The sequence below is a fragment of the Diabrotica undecimpunctata genome, chromosome 1, assembly GCF_040954645.1.
Source record: "Diabrotica undecimpunctata isolate CICGRU chromosome 1, icDiaUnde3, whole genome shotgun sequence".
NCBI lineage: Eukaryota > Metazoa > Arthropoda > Insecta > Coleoptera > Chrysomelidae > Diabrotica > Diabrotica undecimpunctata.
Genome location: NC_092803.1, coordinates 118,408,721 through 118,428,092, shown reverse-complemented (window position 1 = coordinate 118,428,092; position 19,372 = coordinate 118,408,721). Strand labels below are relative to the sequence as shown.

Below are 19,372 nucleotides of genomic sequence, written 5' to 3'. Positions count from 1 at the left end.
GGTTCCTGAAATGTAGCAAGCAGTAGTGTTGAATGTTAGTGAGTTTTTGTGGAGTTAGTGTATCTGACAGAAGCTGAAGCAGCAAAATATTGTAAGTCATATTTCTCTACTTATATTCCAAGAGTCACTGTTCAGGCCAACGAGAGATTCAGTTTATCGTAAAGAGAAGATATTCCAAGAGTCATTTTTCACTCGGGCCAACGAGAGATTCAGTTTATCGAGAGGAGAAAGGCTATCATAATTTGAATGATTGTTGCTTTTGAAGGAGATCATTAAGGACGATATACTTGCAACAATCTGTTGTAAGATTGCTGATTACATAGGGAGCGGTTGAGAGGAGATAATACAGTCTACAAGGAACAAGGATTTGGACCACTCATCATCAGAGAGAGATATTTTTGTTTTCTGCAGTTTTTTTCTTTTATTGATAACACAATTTTTACACGTAATTTAGAAAGGATATAAATATTTTGATTAGGAGAGTTAGAATAGTTTGGGATTTTGAGTTTTCAATTAATATTGTTTGTACCATTAATTTTGATTGTTCACGTACGGAGAACAAAATTTTGAGAATCCTTATATGAGATTTGTTTATTGAAAACTTTTGAGTGTGAATTATTTCATTATTTTTATTTCAATATATAGTGTTAGATCATATGTGTTTTTTATTATTCCGGTATTCTCTGGACCTTACCTTTCACATGTAATAGCATAGATATTGAAGCACGAATTTAACCCTGAGATAAAAGAATTAAAAATTGTGATAGAGTCATAATCATATCATTTAAATAATTTTAATTAATCAAAAAAATTTAATTAGCTAATTATTGCTTGGCGCACCAAGACTTTAAATATCACAATAACTGGCTTCCAAAACGTGGGGCTTGAAAATATCGCAGCTTTACATTTGAAGGAAGGGAAAGAGATCTGGAATAAGTACAGGTGATCCGGAGATAAAAACATATAACATTGAGGGAATTTGAATTTGAAAGTATTTTGACAATTTTTCCAGGGAATATAAATTTGATTTATTGATTGATCGTAGTTAGTGGATATTTACTGCTATTGAATTATTTGATTTTATTTTCTTTACCAATCGTACATTTGATATTTATTTTGAATTATTTGAATTTTACTGATTGCATATTTGATATTTGTCGTGAAAATTTAATACATTTGGGGAGAAATATTGTCGTGTTCTGAAACATATAGAGTGTTGTAAAATTTCACATTTGGCGGGGACAAAAAAACAGTAACGAAAAGAAACAACATGTCGACCACAAGGAGTCAAAGCAAAATGCAAGAAAGGAAGGAGGATAACAGAGAAGAGGAAACAATTGTTGAAGAAGGATCGGATAATGAAGGAAATGTTACAATAGTTGAGGAGAAAAAAGAATTATCAGGAATAGAGAAAATATTACAACTAATGCAACTACAGACACAACAAATACAACAGACACAACAAATACAAGAATCAACAAAACAAACAATGAATGAAACAGCAAAGAGAATGGAAGAAAACCAACGGGAAACAAGACAAGCAATAGAACTAAATAACAGGAATATAGAGCAGCGTTTGGAAAACTATGAACAGGAAATTAAAGGATGTGTTGAGGGGATAAAGAAAGAACTGATACAACAGATAGAAGAAATAACCATAAAGAATGCAAAACAAGAGACAGAGATAAAAGATATCCAAAATACGATGAAGGAAATAAAGATTGTCCAGAAAAAGGAATTAGAACAGTTAGAAGAAAAATTTGAAATGGCGCTACAAGAAGACAGGAAGGAAGTAGAAAGAAGATTAAAGCAAAATGAAAAACAAATGGCAGAAATTGAACTAAGAGGGGTAGAGAGAAAAGAAGTTATCATCCATGGAACAAGCGAGTCGAAAATACAATTTGGCGGGGATATTCGGAAAACACAACCAGTACCGTTTGTTAAAAATTTGAAAACCAAATTACAACATATTAGATATTTTGACGAGTGCAAAGAAACAATTAGAAACCATTTGAAAGAAGGAGCAGCGTTATGGTATGAAAGCAAGGAAGATGAGTTTGAAAATTGGACAGATTTTGAAAATAAATTTCTCAACTATTTCTGGGGGAAAAATAAACAGAGAGAAATCAACCAAGAGCTACAGAATGGAAAATATCACGAAAAAATGGGAATATCTGAAGAAAGATAAGCTTTGCAGATATATAACAATTCAAAATATCTAGAATACAAATATTCTACCGAACAGCTGGTAGAAATGATCAGCAGACATTTTGAGGAAACGTTGGAAGATCACGTGATTTTGAGAAACTATCAAGATATTGATAGTTTGTGCCAATTCCTTCAATTAAAAGAAGCGAAAAGAAAAGAAATGAGAAATAGAAGACAACATGACCAATATAATGGAGCGGAAAGAAGGTATTCATCAAATTATGACCAGAGAAACCGACATCCCAGATCAACAAACGAATATAGGCCGAGAAATTACAATAATTACAATAGACAACAAAATTACTATAACAGGAATGACACACAACATAGAATATATGAAAATCACAACAGGAATAGAGATGCACAAAATCCTCCGAATAGGAATACTAACGAACAAAGGGACGATAGAAATAACCAGAGCTTCCAACAACAAAATAGAAGGGAGATGAATCATGTAGCAATAGGAAACGAAAGACAAATTTCTAATTCTAAGCTAATATTTTTAGATGCATTTATAAAACATAAAGCGATTAAAATTGTGATTGATTCTGGCTCGGAGATATCGCTAATCAATAAAAAACTAGTAAAAGAATTAAATTTGGACAGATTTGTGTATAAGATTCCTAGGGTTGATTTAGTGGGTGCAAACAATAAAAATTTGACGACAGTAAACGAAGGTTTGGGAGTACAGATAAGAGTGGGAAACAAATTCCATATTATGAAATGTGTGGTGATTGAAGATTTAAATCATGATATGATAGCGGGAATTGATGAATTGAGGAAAAAAGATATCACCATAAATTTTTCGGAAAATAAACTGGAAATCAGAGCAGAACCAGACAACACAGGAGAAGAAAAGCAAACAGATAGGAAAACAAATTCTGGAAGGATCAATGCACAGGAAAAACGCAAAGAAATCGATATGACTGTAGAGGATAAACCGAAAGTACAAGAACAAGATCTAACAGAAGAGAAAAAGAAAAGGAAGAAAAAGAAGAAGAGTTCGAAAAGAAAGCAGGAAAATAAGATGGAGACCAGAGAAAAACAGGAAATAGAAGGTACAGAAGAATTGTTGGCAACCGACGATAAAACAGAATGGAAGCAGGAAGAAAAAGAAAGTATCTTCAGAGAAATGAAAGGAATAGAAACATGGTGCTCGGAATACCAAAGGGAATTAGAGGATAAAAAGAAAACAGAAGAAAAAATGGCACTGATGGACGAGAATCCAGAATTTTGTGAAGAAGTATTATGGACAATGAACACATGTGAACAAAAGGAGGATGAAAGAAAAATAAATTGTGGAGAAAACATGGGAAAGAAAATAGAGAAGATTTTAGGAAACCATGGAGATCTTGTTAATGAAGTAAACCGAGTGGCTAAAAATTCTGAACTTTCTTTTAAGGGAAAATACTTGGAAAAATTTAAAACGAAAATATATCCAATCCCGTATAAAGACAGGCAATATACGGGGTATTTTAACATTCACGACATTTATCAATATCATGAATAGATTTTAATAACATAGTGAAATAATTTGATCCTGGAAAACTTTTGTCATTTTAAAATTTAACAAAGAGTTTTCGGCAGATCAAATGGCGGGGATTTGTTATGATATGCAAAATCGAGAAAAATATTGGGTTGATTAAAATATTTCAAAGTTCAAAAACATTAAAATAATTCAGATAAGTAAGATAATAAACAACAAACATTTCAAAGAAGGGAAGTTATTAAATTCTTGGATTACCTGTACTAAACAAAATGTAAGCTATACATAAATTATTTCTTTGTTATACTTGAGTGACCCGCATAATTTTAAGTGAAATCCAAAGACAATTGAAACGGGTTTTCCAAAATACATTAATGCAGTGATTAGAGACAAATAGAAGAGATTTTAGAAAGAGGTTTTTGTTAGTTTTTAAGAATTATAGAAAATATTATTTGTAAATAAGTTTTAGGAAATTTTATAATTATAGGTAAAAATTTGTTTGTTATCGAAATGAAAAAATGGGGGAATTGTGACGAGTTTTGATTGGCGGAGATTGAAAAAGGTGGGATAAGTATGTAGGAAAAAGTTTAGCGAGATTGAGGAGAGAGAAAGGAGAATCAGTTGGTTTCCAAGTCTGTAAGACGAACAGTGATTGTTCTCTGGCGGTTCCTGAAATGTAGCAAGCAGTAGTGTTGAATGTTAGTGAGTTTTTGTGGAGTTAGTGTATCTGACAGAAGCTGAAGCAGCAAAATATTGTAAGTCATATTTCTCTACTTATATTCCAAGAGTCACTGTTCAGGCCAACGAGAGATTCAGTTTATCGTAAAGAGAAGATATTCCAAGAGTCATTTTTCACTCGGGCCAACGAGAGATTCAGTTTATCGAGAGGAGAAAGGCTATCATAATTTGAATGATTGTTGCTTTTGAAGGAGATCATTAAGGACGATATACTTGCAACAATCTGTTGTAAGATTGCTGATTACATAGGGAGCGGTTGAGAGGAGATAATACAGTCTACAAGGAACAAGGATTTGGACCACTCATCATCAGAGAGAGATATTTTTGTTTTCTGCAGTTTTTTTCTTTTATTGATAACACAATTTTTACACGTAATTTAGAAAGGATATAAATATTTTGATTAGGAGAGTTAGAATAGTTTGGGATTTTGAGTTTTCAATTAATATTGTTTGTACCATTAATTTTGATTGTTCACGTACGGAGAACAAAATTTTGAGAATCCTTATATGAGATTTGTTTATTGAAAACTTTTGAGTGTGAATTATTTCATTATTTTTATTTCAATATATAGTGTTAGATCATATGTGTTTTTTATTATTCCGGTATTCTCTGGACCTTACCTTTCACATGTAATAGCATAGATATTGAAGCACGAATTTAACCCTGAGATAAAAGAATTAAAAATTGTGATAGAGTCATAATCATATCATTTAAATAATTTTAATTAATCAAAAAAATTTAATTAGCTAATTATTGCTTGGCGCACCAAGACTTTAAATATCACAATAATATATATATATATATATATATATATATATATATATATATATATATATATATATATACTTTCTACCTTTAATTAAACTTTGGAAACTATACAAAAAACAAGATCAATGGCTTTAAATAACCTATCTACTGCCGAACTTAAATGCGATTTAAATCTATTAAATATAACAACTAAGTATAGTTTCCTAGTTAGCAAGAAACTCTTTAAAAATAAAGAAGGTGTAGAATACCTGGTTTACTGCTTGAATATTATTTAGCCTCAAACTCCACAAATGGCCATTACGGTAATTGGATTAGCGTTGACTAAAATTAAATTTTTTGCGAAGATTGCATAGTACTGGTCGAAATTAGGAATAATATTTATGGCGAAGCTTTGGCACCGCTAGAAGATGGGAGCCTATCGAAATGGGAAGTGCAAAATTAAAACATATTTAAGATAAATATAATGTATCTTACCCAGTTAAAAAAGGGGATCTTTCGACGAACAGAAGTGGGGTGTACACCTTGCTGCAGACGGAAAATTACAAGATTTTTAATATATAATAAATTACTACGAAACGTCTCACAAAGTTGCAAATTAAAAATAAAATAAACAAATTGGAACTTGAAGGCTTTGGTTATAAAGCGATAATTTCGCTGATGTAAGTAGTTCTAAAGTTGTTGTATTGTAAAATCTCACATTTTGTCAAATATTTAGTTCGGCCTAAAACGCAAATATAAAATAAACTCTTTATTTGACGTTTAGGCATCCTTCCTCTATTTTTCTGGGAAGAAACTGATAATTTGTTTATCGGTATCCATACCATTGTAGACGAATAGAGCCTTTCGGAGGTCTTTTTCCTTTTACAATTAATTCTTTGCATTGTGCTGGACTTTTTAGTCAGTTCTAACATTCGTACAATTCGTAATACTAACGTGTAATATGATTAACAACTTTTAACTACGGTCACCCTATATTATGTATCCTTCAAAAGATATTTTCTCTTTCATCCTTGGTATCTTTATATACAAGTTCTTTTTTTTTTAACATACCTCTCCTGTCCCTTCCTTAAAATTGTCTGACTGAAAAATTATAAATAACATAAATGTATGCTATAATAATAAATAATAATAGTTATTTTAGATCTAGGAACGTTTACATCATTAGTTTCCTTCAAACCATCAATAACGTCTATAAATTTCACTGTCGATCTTCCTGCCTGGATTGTTTTCTTTTTACCCAACCGATATGGAATTTACTCCATCGTCCAATTTATTCTCTGCTATTATCTAGTATTGTAGTGCTCGAATCAAGAATGTACCGATATATATCCAAGGAGTACGTAATTGAATAATTTATTTTCTCATTTAAATGATATTTATGGGCTCTTTTTCCTATTTTATGGTACAGGAAATCTCAATTTGCATGCCGCTCAAAATGGCGGCTTTAAAAATCGAACCGATTGCCTCGATCGCTATTATAATCAAACTATTCAACTTGACACTGCAATAGACATTAACCTTCACGAAATACACTTTAAAAAGTTGGTTTTAATTCTCTGCTTTTTCCAATTAATTGAATTGATCTTTATAATTAGATATATTCAGATCTAGTTCAGCTAACAGATGCTCTAAAACCTACAAGATTTTTTTTAACATTCTACGGGAATAATAATAAGTAACAATCTTAATTATTACTTACTTTTTGTATTTATCACCTAGTATAATATATTCTTCTTAGGACATTTACATTTGTAATATGGTCGATATGGGTTTTGAGTAATCACATTTTGAATGTTTCGATATAGTTCTTCTTCTTCTTGTGTAGACATGACTCGTCTCTTTTTCAATATGCCTCGAATAAGTTGTCGTTCCATTGTTTTCATGGTCTTCTTACTGATGGTTTTCCTATCGGAGAACCTTCTTTTGCCGTCTTTACTATTCTATTTATTATCATTCGGCTTATGTGATCGTTCCATTCTACTCTTTTATTTCTTTCCTTGTCCTTTATGTTCTCGACCTTGCATCTATGTGGTATATCAGTACTCTATCCCATAGTGTCTTTTCATCTATTTGCTAAGAGTTTTCGTCTCTGCCGTTTCTAGCATTCTTTTGTCCTGCCAATGTCAGGTTGTGGATCAGCTGCGTATGTCCTTATAGTCCCGATTACGCTTTTATAAAATCTGCCCTTGACTTTTTTCTCGATATTTATATTTCTCCATATTGTTTCATTCAGGCAACCTGCTGCTCTGTTTGATCTATTCACTTCATGTTCCACTTCTGTTTCGAGCTTTCCGTAGGTAGATAGGAGATGCCTAGATATTTAAATTCCATCACTTGTTCTATTATCTGATCCTCCAGCTTAAAGGTACATCTTGTCTGGATCAAATGTAGATTTGCTATTATAACCATGCATTTTGTCTTTTTTTTGGAGAAATTAACATGTTAAATTTTCTGGCGGTTATGTTAATTAGTGTAGCATACGTTGTAATTCTTCTTCACTGTGAGAAATTAGTATTGCGTTGTCTGCATAGCAGATTATTTTAAGTTGTTTTTTTTTTCATTCGGTATTCTTTTTTAGTTCTTACTTTTTTATTATTTCATCCATAATAAGGTTGAACAATAGAGGACTTAGGGAATCTCCCTGTCTTGTCCCATTGCCAGCTTCAATTGGGTCAGTTAGTTCTTCTTCGATATAGTTAGAGATCTCATTTTAACCTAGGAGGCCTCACTAGCCTACCTTAGAATTGTCCATATTTAACATTTTTGGAACACCGTGATTTAAATGAGCTTCCCATCGTAGAAGGCAGTTATGAAATTTATTACAAGGATTTCTAGACATTGGTGATGATATCTCCACTTCTTCGTCACAGTCCCATTTATTATAATCACACAGCATTTAAATTTCTTAACTTTGTTTATGAATCGATCGTTTATTCCCAGTGGCTAACTACTATATTTTTAAGTTAATAAATAGAACATCGACATCACCACTAGGCTTACCATATTCATCAAACAAAATATATTGAGGTATTTTGGACATATTGTCAGAAGTGAAGGTATGGAGAGAATGGTGATTGAAGGAAACGTAGATGGTAAAAGATCTCAAGGAAGATTGCAACTTCCATGGTCAGACCAAATAAAGAGCACTACTAGTTACTCTCTTTCTGTCTCTCTCTGCCCTTGTATTGTCAGCGATTTGGTCTAATACAAATTCACACAAAGACCGATTGGTGAATGTCTCATGCTTATTTCCCACTTCAAGCGGATAACTACAAAAGTACCATCTATTCTGATGGCCATAAACGAAAACGATTTAATACCGTGGTTTTCTGTCTTTTGAGCTATACGAAATTTGCAAAAGTTTACGATTTCAGCAAGAGCTTTACCATCGCTTTGATGAATTGAAAGACCAAAATATATCACACAAGAGCACAATTCATCAAAGCAATATCAAAGGTTTTGTTGAAATCGTAAAATTTTGCAAATTTCGTATAGTTCAAAAGACAGAAAACGACACTTCGCGATTAAAAGATGTAAATTTCGCGATCAAAAGACGTAAGGTTAAAGAAAATATTTTAGATGAGCTATATGTTATTTACTTCTGTTTTCTATTTTCATATCTACTATATAATGTAATCCTAGCTAATAGCTTATAGCTAATAAAGTTGAATTCTGCATAAATTTATATGTTTCATTTTATACCAGTTTATCGCATTTTTTTTATATAATAGCAAATATGCCTCGAGCTCAAAATATTTATCTAATGGATTCTAAGTAAACCTCTGAACATTTCCGAGAACACAATCAGTCCCTCTGGTCCCGTTTTTAAAGTGTAAGTGTTAATAGCTTTTAATATCTATCGAAACAAGTCAGTTGGGATACATAGACGTTGATTGGCGTTGCGTTTGACCTGTCAGCAGCATTGTTTCAACAACATTTTGTACTGATGTCTGGTTTTTTGGCAGCAATATTGCATTTTTACAAGCATTACTCCTGAATTAATGATACTTTTCATTGATTTGATTGGTGTTGCCTACAATAATCACCTGAAAAGTGACATGACAGCGTGCAATTGTAACAGTTTATTAGACGCTCGGGAAATTGAGTTGGGTGAAAAAAAAATCAATTGCAACTGTTGGTATAAAACTACGAGGTATAAAATAAAATAGGGCTGATATTTGCGATCATATTGGCAATAATGCACGTTTTTAATAGTATATAAGTGGTATAAACATATATTTTTTTATTTAATAAAACTCCAACAGGAATCTTATGATTATGGCTATCTGATCATTCACTATGATCAATAAGCAAGTTAGTTCTGTATACAAAATATTACAAAAAACTTATCTAAGGTTACATTCAGCAATATTCCTTAGGCTCTAATACATAATAGTACTACTAGCTAACGTGTACACTTTGCTCTGCTTTTTCACTTTCATTCACTTATAGCACTAACTCAAACGGCTTCGTTCTCTTAAGTCTTCTTATCTGGTTGGCGTTGTCTAGGAGTTTGATGGCCTCGATATTCACGTGGTTGGAGAGCCTTTGTTCATGACTCTCGGCGAACTTACTTATTGTCCGGATAACCGTATCCATCTGGAGGTCTCGATGAAGATCACAGTTTCTGAAGTACCATGGATCGTTAACGATGTTCCTTAATAATTTATTCTGATATCGTTGTATAATTTGGATGTTACTTTCTTTTGTACAGCCCCATAGCTGTATCCCATACGTCCATATCGGTTTCATCATTATCATCATGCAACCTCTTCTCTCCATTGCTGGACATAGGTCTCTCCTATTTTTCACCACTCTTCACGTTATCTTATACAATAACAATTTGTTTTAAGTAGATAGAGTGGATTTTTTCCCGTCAACCAGTACATATTTCTAAACTTAATTTTTAATTCCTTTTTTTTTCTTAATATGTGCTTTCCAATGTAGCTTGGAATCTAATGTCATACCCAAATATTTTGTCGTATTTGCATAAGGTATTTGGTTTCTATTTATACTAACTGGGATATGTTGTTCTCTTTTGTTAGTAAAATTGACATGAACAGATTTTGTTTCATTCAATTTGATACGCCATCGCCTGGTCCAGATGTTAATTTGTTCAATAGAGTTGTGTAGCATAGTTGCTACATCCTCGTGGTTTTGTCCGACTGCTAGAATGCATGTGTCGTCTGCAAATATCACAATTATGTTAGGTTCTAATGATGAAATATCGCTGGTATAGAGCAGGTATATCACTGGCCCCAGGACACTTCCTTGTGAAACTCCAGCTTTTCCTTCTCTTAATTCTGAATATTCTTCCTCATATTTAACTCGAAAGTATCTGTCGAATATATATGATTCTAGTAGTTTAGAATATTGTTTTGGTAAGTAACATTCCATTTTATGATATATTTCGTTATGCCACATTTTGTCAAAAGCTTGCGCTACATCGAGGAAAATTGCAGAACAGACTTTTCCTTCTTCTAGAACTTTTTCTACTATATCTGTTATTCTATGCACCTGATCTATCGTTAAGTGGCTTGTTCTAAACCCAAACTGATGATTAGGAATTAGATTTATTTCCTCTATAATCGGTTTAAGTCTCTTCAAGAGTAATTTTTCGTATAATTTAGACATGACAGGTAACAGTGAAATAAGCCTATATGAAGAAGGTTCTTGTGGAGATTTTCCTGGTTTTAGTTTCGTTATAATTTTTGCCTCCTTCCATATCTTTGGTACTTACCTCAGCCTAAAGGAAGCGTTTATAAGATTTGTTAATTTTATTTTAGCTTTCCTTGGAAGTTGCTTTAACACTTACCCAGTAATTAGATCAAATGCAGGAGCTTTCTTTGGATTTATATTTTCTTTTATTTCCAAATACACTTCTTTTGAAGTTACAGGGCTAATCTCTATTTAATCTTGATCAGGGAGCTCCCATTTAATTATTTCTTGTTCTTTATTTGGTTGAAAAGTATTTTCTAGGTGGTCAGCAAACCTGTTGGCCTTTTGTATATTGCTTCTTGCACAGCTACCATTAGTATTTTTAATTGGTGGATTCTGTAAGATTGGCCTTTTTAATAGTTTGGTAGCCTTTCACAATGAGTAATCAGTAGCGCTATCATTTGATAGTTCACTTAGGTAGATGCTAACCGATTCGTTTTTAATTTTTAGTAGAGCCTTAATCTTCTCCTTGTTTCTTCGCCATTCACTGATATTTACTTCATTACCAGTTTTCGCACAACTTTTCTTAACATCCTCATCGACAATATGATGAGCTGAATAAAAATTGAAAATATGGAAATTACCGACATTAATTCACTGATGTTTTGTAGTATTTCTCTTAGCACAAAATCTGGTTTGTTGCTGATCCACCAGGTCTAATGCCACTTTGATATTCGCCAAGGTGCTCGTCCAAATATTCACTTAAACTGTACTAGACATGAACAATAAGCGTATAGGAAAAAATGCACCGGGGCGGCGTTAAGGAAAAAGATGACTTTATAAACTCAGCGACAATTTTTTTTCTGCGAAGGAAAATTATATGATAGTATTGTGAAATCTTTAGTAAATGACTAGTATAGAGTAGCACTTTTTAACTCTTTTAAATCGTTCTATAACCGCTAACTAGTTATCCGTCCTTTTTTGTGTGTTTGGTTAGTATTTGCTGTATACATGCATATTTCTTTCGGAATTCGTACACGGTACCAGATAATAGCGTAGAGTGAATAAATTGCCCTGTCGCATAACTTCCACATTCATTTACTCCGGTATCTGGAGACAACCCGGAACGTGATACCGATTTTTAAAACGCCCGCTATAATTATTCCGTAGGTTAAACAAAGCCGCTGGCATTTCTTTTCTACAAATAATTAAAAACTGTTCTTCCCACAGAGCATGCACGACAATGACACCGCTTGAATATGACCGGAGTACATCATAGTATCAGATATAGAGATGGGATTCTAGCATTGTAGTTTAAGTATCTTTGTTGACTATACATTTGTTGGTTGATCTAAACATTACTTCAGTATATGATCAGAAGCAAAAGATATTAACCAGCTATACTACAAAATTGAAGACAATGACGGTTCCGGTTAATCTCAGATTTTTAGTTGTTTGTCATTGTGTCGTTGGGGTGTACCGGTATTATTATATAAACGTATAGGATTTAAACGAATAGGCTTTTTTATAGTTATCGCCAAAAGAATACACTAAAAGCAGACGATGATCCCAAAGTATATTGCTTGCGCATGTGAACCCTTTAGTGCAGTTGTCATCATATAATCTTTTTGAAATAGATTACAATATCACTGAAGTATATGACACACTTATATACAAACTGCGAATGACGTCGAAATGATTACCATCAGCCAACGGCCAAGCCGGATAAACTAACGATTTGTACTTCAGATCAACACCGTAGACAGAGCAGAGACAGAGAGAGATTTAGAAGAAGTAGAAAGATTTGTATACGGCTCACTGATAATCAACAATGGCGATTTCTCCCCAGAAATTAACATATGAAGATATACCCAAGAAATTTATCTATTCTACTTATAGTCTTACTACCTACTACCATTTTTCGTATATTTTTGATTTTTTCTTTGTCATTTACCTTATAGACCTATATATTACTTATTTAATGGAAAGTGTAGTTTGATTAACTGTTAAACGTATCTATTCCTAAATACACTGCGAATGATTCCTTAATTTCTAATTCCCGAGCTCAAGTTCGAATGCTCATGTACCAGTTTTTAAGTACTTTACAATACTTATTATATTTATTTAATTTTATCATATTTGTACAATTTTAATCGAATATGACGCAACCAACGTTTTGTTTATATATTACCTTCCCCTAGGTTCCTTTTATGTTAATAGTATAGTTACTGCAATGATTGGCGTGACTTCAGATAAAAAGTTTAATTTCAATCCATTAACCTTAACGATATTCTATCATACGCTAAAATTGAGTTTATCCCTATCTCTATGTTCCATTAGATCGTTTAGTGCAAAAAAATCGCAACAATATCGCCCACCTCTACATGTCGCAGGCGAGCAATCATTGCCTTAATGGTTCTAGCAACAAACACCTTTCGTAATGAACACTGGTGGTTTTATCTTTGTCTACACCGTCGGGGAGAAGGACCGACATAGGGTGTACTCCCAGTGATGGCTTAAGGTCCGGAACATACCAAAAAAACTATAAATGCAGTAGTTTCTGCAGTCCTGTCGGTCCAATTAAGCGTCTGACGTTAACAAAAATGTGTCGTTAAACTTTTGAAAACAAATGAAAAATACAGACCTAAACGGTAATTAACAACATAAAACAGATAAAGATTGGACTTTATGACTTTATATGGAAAGGTAGCTTTGTAGTTACGTAGATAATACAACAAAATTTAAAAAGATCTTCGGAAAAGCAAAAGATAAATTTATCGAAAAGGTATGCACTTTAAGATAGAAACACTAGTACAGTTAAATATGGTAGCTATATGGGATTAAACCACAATTGATTGTAATAAAAATTATATTTCACTTTGTTTTTGACCTTTCGTTTCAGGATCTCTTTCCACTATTACAGGTTACCACATGTAAAGATCGTAGTGATACCGAATAAACCAAAAGTCAGACTCAACTATGAAGAAAAAAACTTGATCATCATCATCACGTAGCGCTACAACCCTGGGTGGGTCTTGGCTGACTGTACAACTTTTTTCCAATTTGTTCGGTCTTCCATCAACCTAGAGTCAAATGGAATGTTCATTTTCCGGAGATCTGCTTAGATGTTATCTCTCCATCGCATTCTGGGACGTCCGAGTGGTCTTTTGCCTGTGGGAATCTCTTTCCATACCAGTTTTACCAGTCTATCGTTATGCAGTCTGTGCACGTGGCCTGCCCATCTTAGTCTTTGTGATTTAATTTCTTGGACAAAAAAACTTGATGTTGCATAATATATCTCTTCTTCTTTTTATATGTTTTCTTCTCCAACGAAGATTCATCACTTTTTTTTAGACGTTTATTTATATTAAAACGGTTTTTGTGGACAAGATACTAAGTGTTGCCACTAATATAGTAAAAATAAAAGTAAAAGCAGCAGTTCTTCATTGCAAACCAAGGGCAACAAATGTAAAAGAAGATATTTTACAAATAAGTCTCAGAGAAATATATAAATACCAAGAATGTTTTCGAGTATGTGAGGTATATTTAAAACTTCGAACTGTTATATAATGAACACAATTCAAAGTTAATTAACATTGTTTGCAAGTGTTTATCTGGGGAATGTCAGTTTTACATTTGAAAGTAACATTTGCGCGGTATAATTCCCGAATAAAATGCGGTAGAATCGAAGTGTGTTATTTTTACAGTTACTATAGAACCACTAGAACAGCCATTGGATATTGAAAATATATTTCATACTCTTAATTTGTAATAAAATAGATCTTTAAAAACATACTGGGCTGCCAACATATAGGAGCAGGCGATCGACGGCCATTCCTTTCTACGCAATATAGACGTGGAAGAAGTCAATTATTTACCATTTGTCTCGTTAAAAATACGAAATAAAGAAAAGGCTGGTAAATCCTCATTTTTCTCCTTTCTCGAAGGTATTCTTCAGAAGATATGTCCCAAATCGCCTTAAATGGCTTTTAACTGCCCAAATTAATTTTTGGGTGTCGAAAGTTTAAAAACGTTGAGGATAGGTCTGGTTGACATAAGTGCGCGGAGACTGAAGACAGCCATATTCATTTCCTTCCAGAATTTCCACTTGCTTTGGCTGCGGGCGGCCATCGAGCTGCCCGCTCGACTCTAAAACAGTTTACAAAAGTCACGGAGAACGATTTCTTCAACATGTACTAATTAATCAGAAGGTTCAAGAGGAAGAACTCATGAATTGGTAAATTCATAATATAAATCATAATATAAATCAGAGGGTATTTCATGAACTAAACAAGGGCAGAATTTGTCTTTCTTTGAGACATTCTGCTTCCTTATTCTCATTATTCTAGATGATATATTCTCTTTTAGATCCATTTATGTACCAGCTATAACCCTACAACCTGGGTTATGTGTTTCCTTAGCCCCATTCCTCTCGTATGTAAATGTCTATCAATAATGTTTAGAAACAGATTCAACGTTTAAGACATAATCCTTATCACTAGACAGTCGTTATATTTTTTTATGTTTTTACGGATATGGACAAAGGTATATATTAATTTATAATAAAAAAATCCTCATTGATCTTTAAATCAGATTTCAGCTCAATAAATTATCCTTTAATAGAACAAAACTTTATGGAAAGAAATAATAATTTTTAATCTTAATTCTACAAAAAACACTAATAGTTTATTGATCTTTATAATTCACCAACTGCCATTATCGCTTAACCCGTCACTGGCGGCCAAGAGTCATTATAAAAGCAACATGTTTAATTATGAAGGTGCACTGAAATCGTGACTTTCCAAGTCAAATTCGACGGAGGAACTGCGATTACCTCACGCCTTAGATGTTTTCTTGAGACAATTCATTGTTGAAATGTTATCTGGCTAGGAAGTTTGTTGCATAATACAGGTGCATTGCATTGTTCGCAGAGAAACACGTAGACCGGGGAATATCCTAAAGGACAATCCTTGCAATTTCAAGGTTCAAGGCGTAGCTAGGTCTTCGGGGTAGAAATGTTATTTTTTTTTAATTTGTTTAGCAGAGTTTATAGACGAGTTATATAGTAGTAAACGTGATAAAATGTTATATACATACATATATATATATATATATATATATATATATATATATATATATATATATATATATATAAAAAAAATTGTTAAAAGAAAATAAATACATTAAAGTCTTTAAAAATAAATAAAAACCATCCCAAATTAGAACGAATGGCAAAAAGAACGGGATGCAATCTAATGAAGCGTGAAACTATTCAATGGATTTAAAGCACTGACCGAGAAAGCAATGTATATTTTTAATAATGTGAAAAATGTACTAAGCTTTTGTAATTTTTATAAACTAGTTGAATATATTATACTTTTACGAACTCGAGGACTCAGATACTATGTATTTTCTACAGTATTGAACGATGTTGGGGGACGACGAACCATTAGAAAAGAAAGTGAAAGCATTTGAATTGTTGTATTATTGAAGAATGCTCAGAATGTCGGGTCATACAACGAACAATAAAGTTCTCCAAAAAATAATCAACCTAGTAAAAAAAAGTTTTAATACAACTCATTGAAGTTGTATTCCAAATCGTTCGAAGATAGAAGAGAACTACTAAGAGCACTGAAAAACTGTCTTAGGTATATACGATAGTGGACCAACAAAATATCAATATACTTGTTTAGATCAGCGACAGTGAAGATAAAATGTAGTGGTGAAGTCCCCAATGGATACAAAAGACCAACCTTAGACCAATCAGTTTATATATATGAAGATATTCTGGCTTCATTATTTTTTTTCATTTTAACGGTTGAATTAAGCTCGTGACATTCGGTGGCAAAAATCTGACAATTGTCACCATTTTGTAGATTTTGAGGGTGAGTTGGCGCATTGCCAACAAGCAACAATGCTTTGATGGGAAGGTTTTTGATTTTAAAAAGGATTTTACAGTTGGGACGAATTCATTTTCAAACCATTTTTTGCTTTTGGTTTCTTTAAAATGATTTGATTTGGGAATGGCTTGATTTCCCAACACACATAGGCATCAATCGGTGAGTGACATTAATGGAATTGTTTACGTTTTGCGATAAAAATTCACTTTTTATTGACGAAATTATTGAAACTGTCAGCCGTTTCGGTTAAACGATGTTTCGGTTAAAAAGGTTGCGGTTAAGGGAGGTTTTACTGTATTTATATTTCTAGTTTTATATTTAATCAGTAATACACAAATATTATAATGAAAAACTAGTAACTACTTCTTAATTTCACTTACGAATTGTTTTTATTATTACCTTTATTATTATTAAATTACCTTTACATATTTCATTGATTCGTCTATAAGATTTATTGTTAAAGATGAAATACTTTTGGTCAGAATGTTTCTAATCTTTTGTTATATTAAAAAAATGTATTCTAATATAACAAAAAAAAACTGGATACAAATGAGGTATCTTGTTGTTGCATATATAAAACAAACATTTTATTCCACAATGTGTATCCGTCTCAGCTGAAAATCATTTTAAGGTTGCCATATTTAACCGCGGGTAGTTATACATATACAACGTCGTTCGTCGAGATAAAGCTCATGTCTCGACTGTAATTGCTTTGCTACCTTCAGGGTATGTTTACAATTCTTACTTAACTATTATGTTGTTTTACTGACTTCTGAGTTAGAGATACCCGCAGCAACTGCATGTTTCTCTATTTACTGTGTAAGGTACCAGTATTATTTTTGCCTCTGTCCAGATAAGAATCCCTCCAATGAGTTTTAATCACATATCGTGGAAAATGGTGCTTAAAAAAATTTACTCAATAGTGCTTAAACAAAATGAAGACATACAATGTTTATATAACAAATTCACAGTAAACAGTAACTTTTTGATTTTAAATATTCTCTTTTTTTGAGTGTTTATCGTAATCATTATCTTGTCCTATTTACTTTTGTGTAATATCAGAATTACAAAACAAAACTATGTACTTACATTTCATCAGTGAGTTACTTCTCTTTTATCGACGATTTACATATTTTATTAAAAAATTTATAGTGCAAGACTTCAACCCGTTATTATCACAGTATTTTTGAGGTGTATTCCAAGAACGATTTGATGAAATCATCACAACATTCTTTATCATGCACGTGATATATGTTATGAATACATATGATTGATTTGTTTTGATACCACACAATCCATGACGTAAAATTTTAGATTTTATACTCTACAGAAAAATGTCTTTTAAATGAATAGAAATAAAAATTTATTACAGAAAACGTCTACAGCTTGTCTAATTTAGTCCCAAAAAATATTTGGTAAAGAAAATCAATAATATCCTTAATATAGCACAATAGCTGATTTTGGTTCTTCAGTTTCTGGCACCTTTGGTGAAGGCAGGCATGACATGAATGCGTGCCCTCCAAGTAAAAACTCGGCAGGACCCTGGGCTACCTGGCCTTTCGGCATACGCCCGTTAACGAAACCTCTGCCCCTACGAGTCCGACACCAAAGTGAAGGTGCCACGGGGCGCGTACCAAAGACGTCCCGTGGGTCCCCCCGTGGGGGTACCCCGTAGGGTTACCACGACACGTCTAGCACACGCAACCCGCGGGGGCTCCACCTTCCCCGTAGTACCTGTGTTGTGAGTACCTTGCCTACCCGTTACTCCCACACCACGGGCGGGTAGGTTCGGCAGGCGGAGGAATTTCCACCTCACACGTAGACAGGTCGCCGCCGAGGATCTCTCCTCTACCACTCTTGGATCTCCCGGTGGGTACGTGCCGGGGCACCTACACCACTCCTGACCGCCGTCAGGAGCGGTATATCCACACCCCTCCTGACCGAGGTCAGGAGAGGTATTTACGGGCCCAGCTCGTTCAACCTCACCAGGCTCTTTTGGAATGGGAGTAGAGTGGTCCCACGAGTAGTCTCGTCTCGGATACTAGGAGTGTAGACCGGTGACCGTGTCGCCGAAGCGACCGTGTGCGTTTCTACAAACCCGACACCTCGGGTGAAGGCAGGCAGAAAATTATCGCGGAACGAATTGCAATGGAATTTAAAAAAACATAAACTAAGCATAGTCCGCACACTGGCGTGAATTAAAACAACGCGAAATAGAACGAAACCTATTTTTTCGTGTTTCTGCTGCTCCCTTCTCTATTCAGTGTAATGTTTACGAAAAGGTGCAATGTGCTCTTTATCAGGCTCTTTATTCTCATATTTATAATAATTTTTTACAATAAGCTATATGTCATTGATGAGAAAATCGTGGAAAAATGACAAGATTTTCAACAGTTTTTTCGAGATGGACTTAAGATAAATAATTTGATATCTTTAATTGTATGAATGAGAAAACTCCCAAAAGTTTCTACGTTTCTATATCATTTTTCCAACCCTTAGTACTCCAGCAACACTAAGTCTAATAAATTGTATCATAAAAAATTTTTCTACAGTTTTATAAACATGAAAAAAGTGAGAAAACGTCCGCAGTATACGTAGTTTCTTAAATAAAAAT

The 19,372-nt window shown here is 33.4% G+C and overlaps 1 protein-coding gene across 4 annotated transcripts in view; it reads left to right on the top strand.

Annotated features, from left to right (window-relative positions):
- LOC140452879 (uncharacterized) overlaps positions 1 to 19,372 on the top strand; it is a 560,593-nt gene that overhangs the window by 251,588 nt on the left and 289,633 nt on the right. The window lies entirely within an intron of this gene.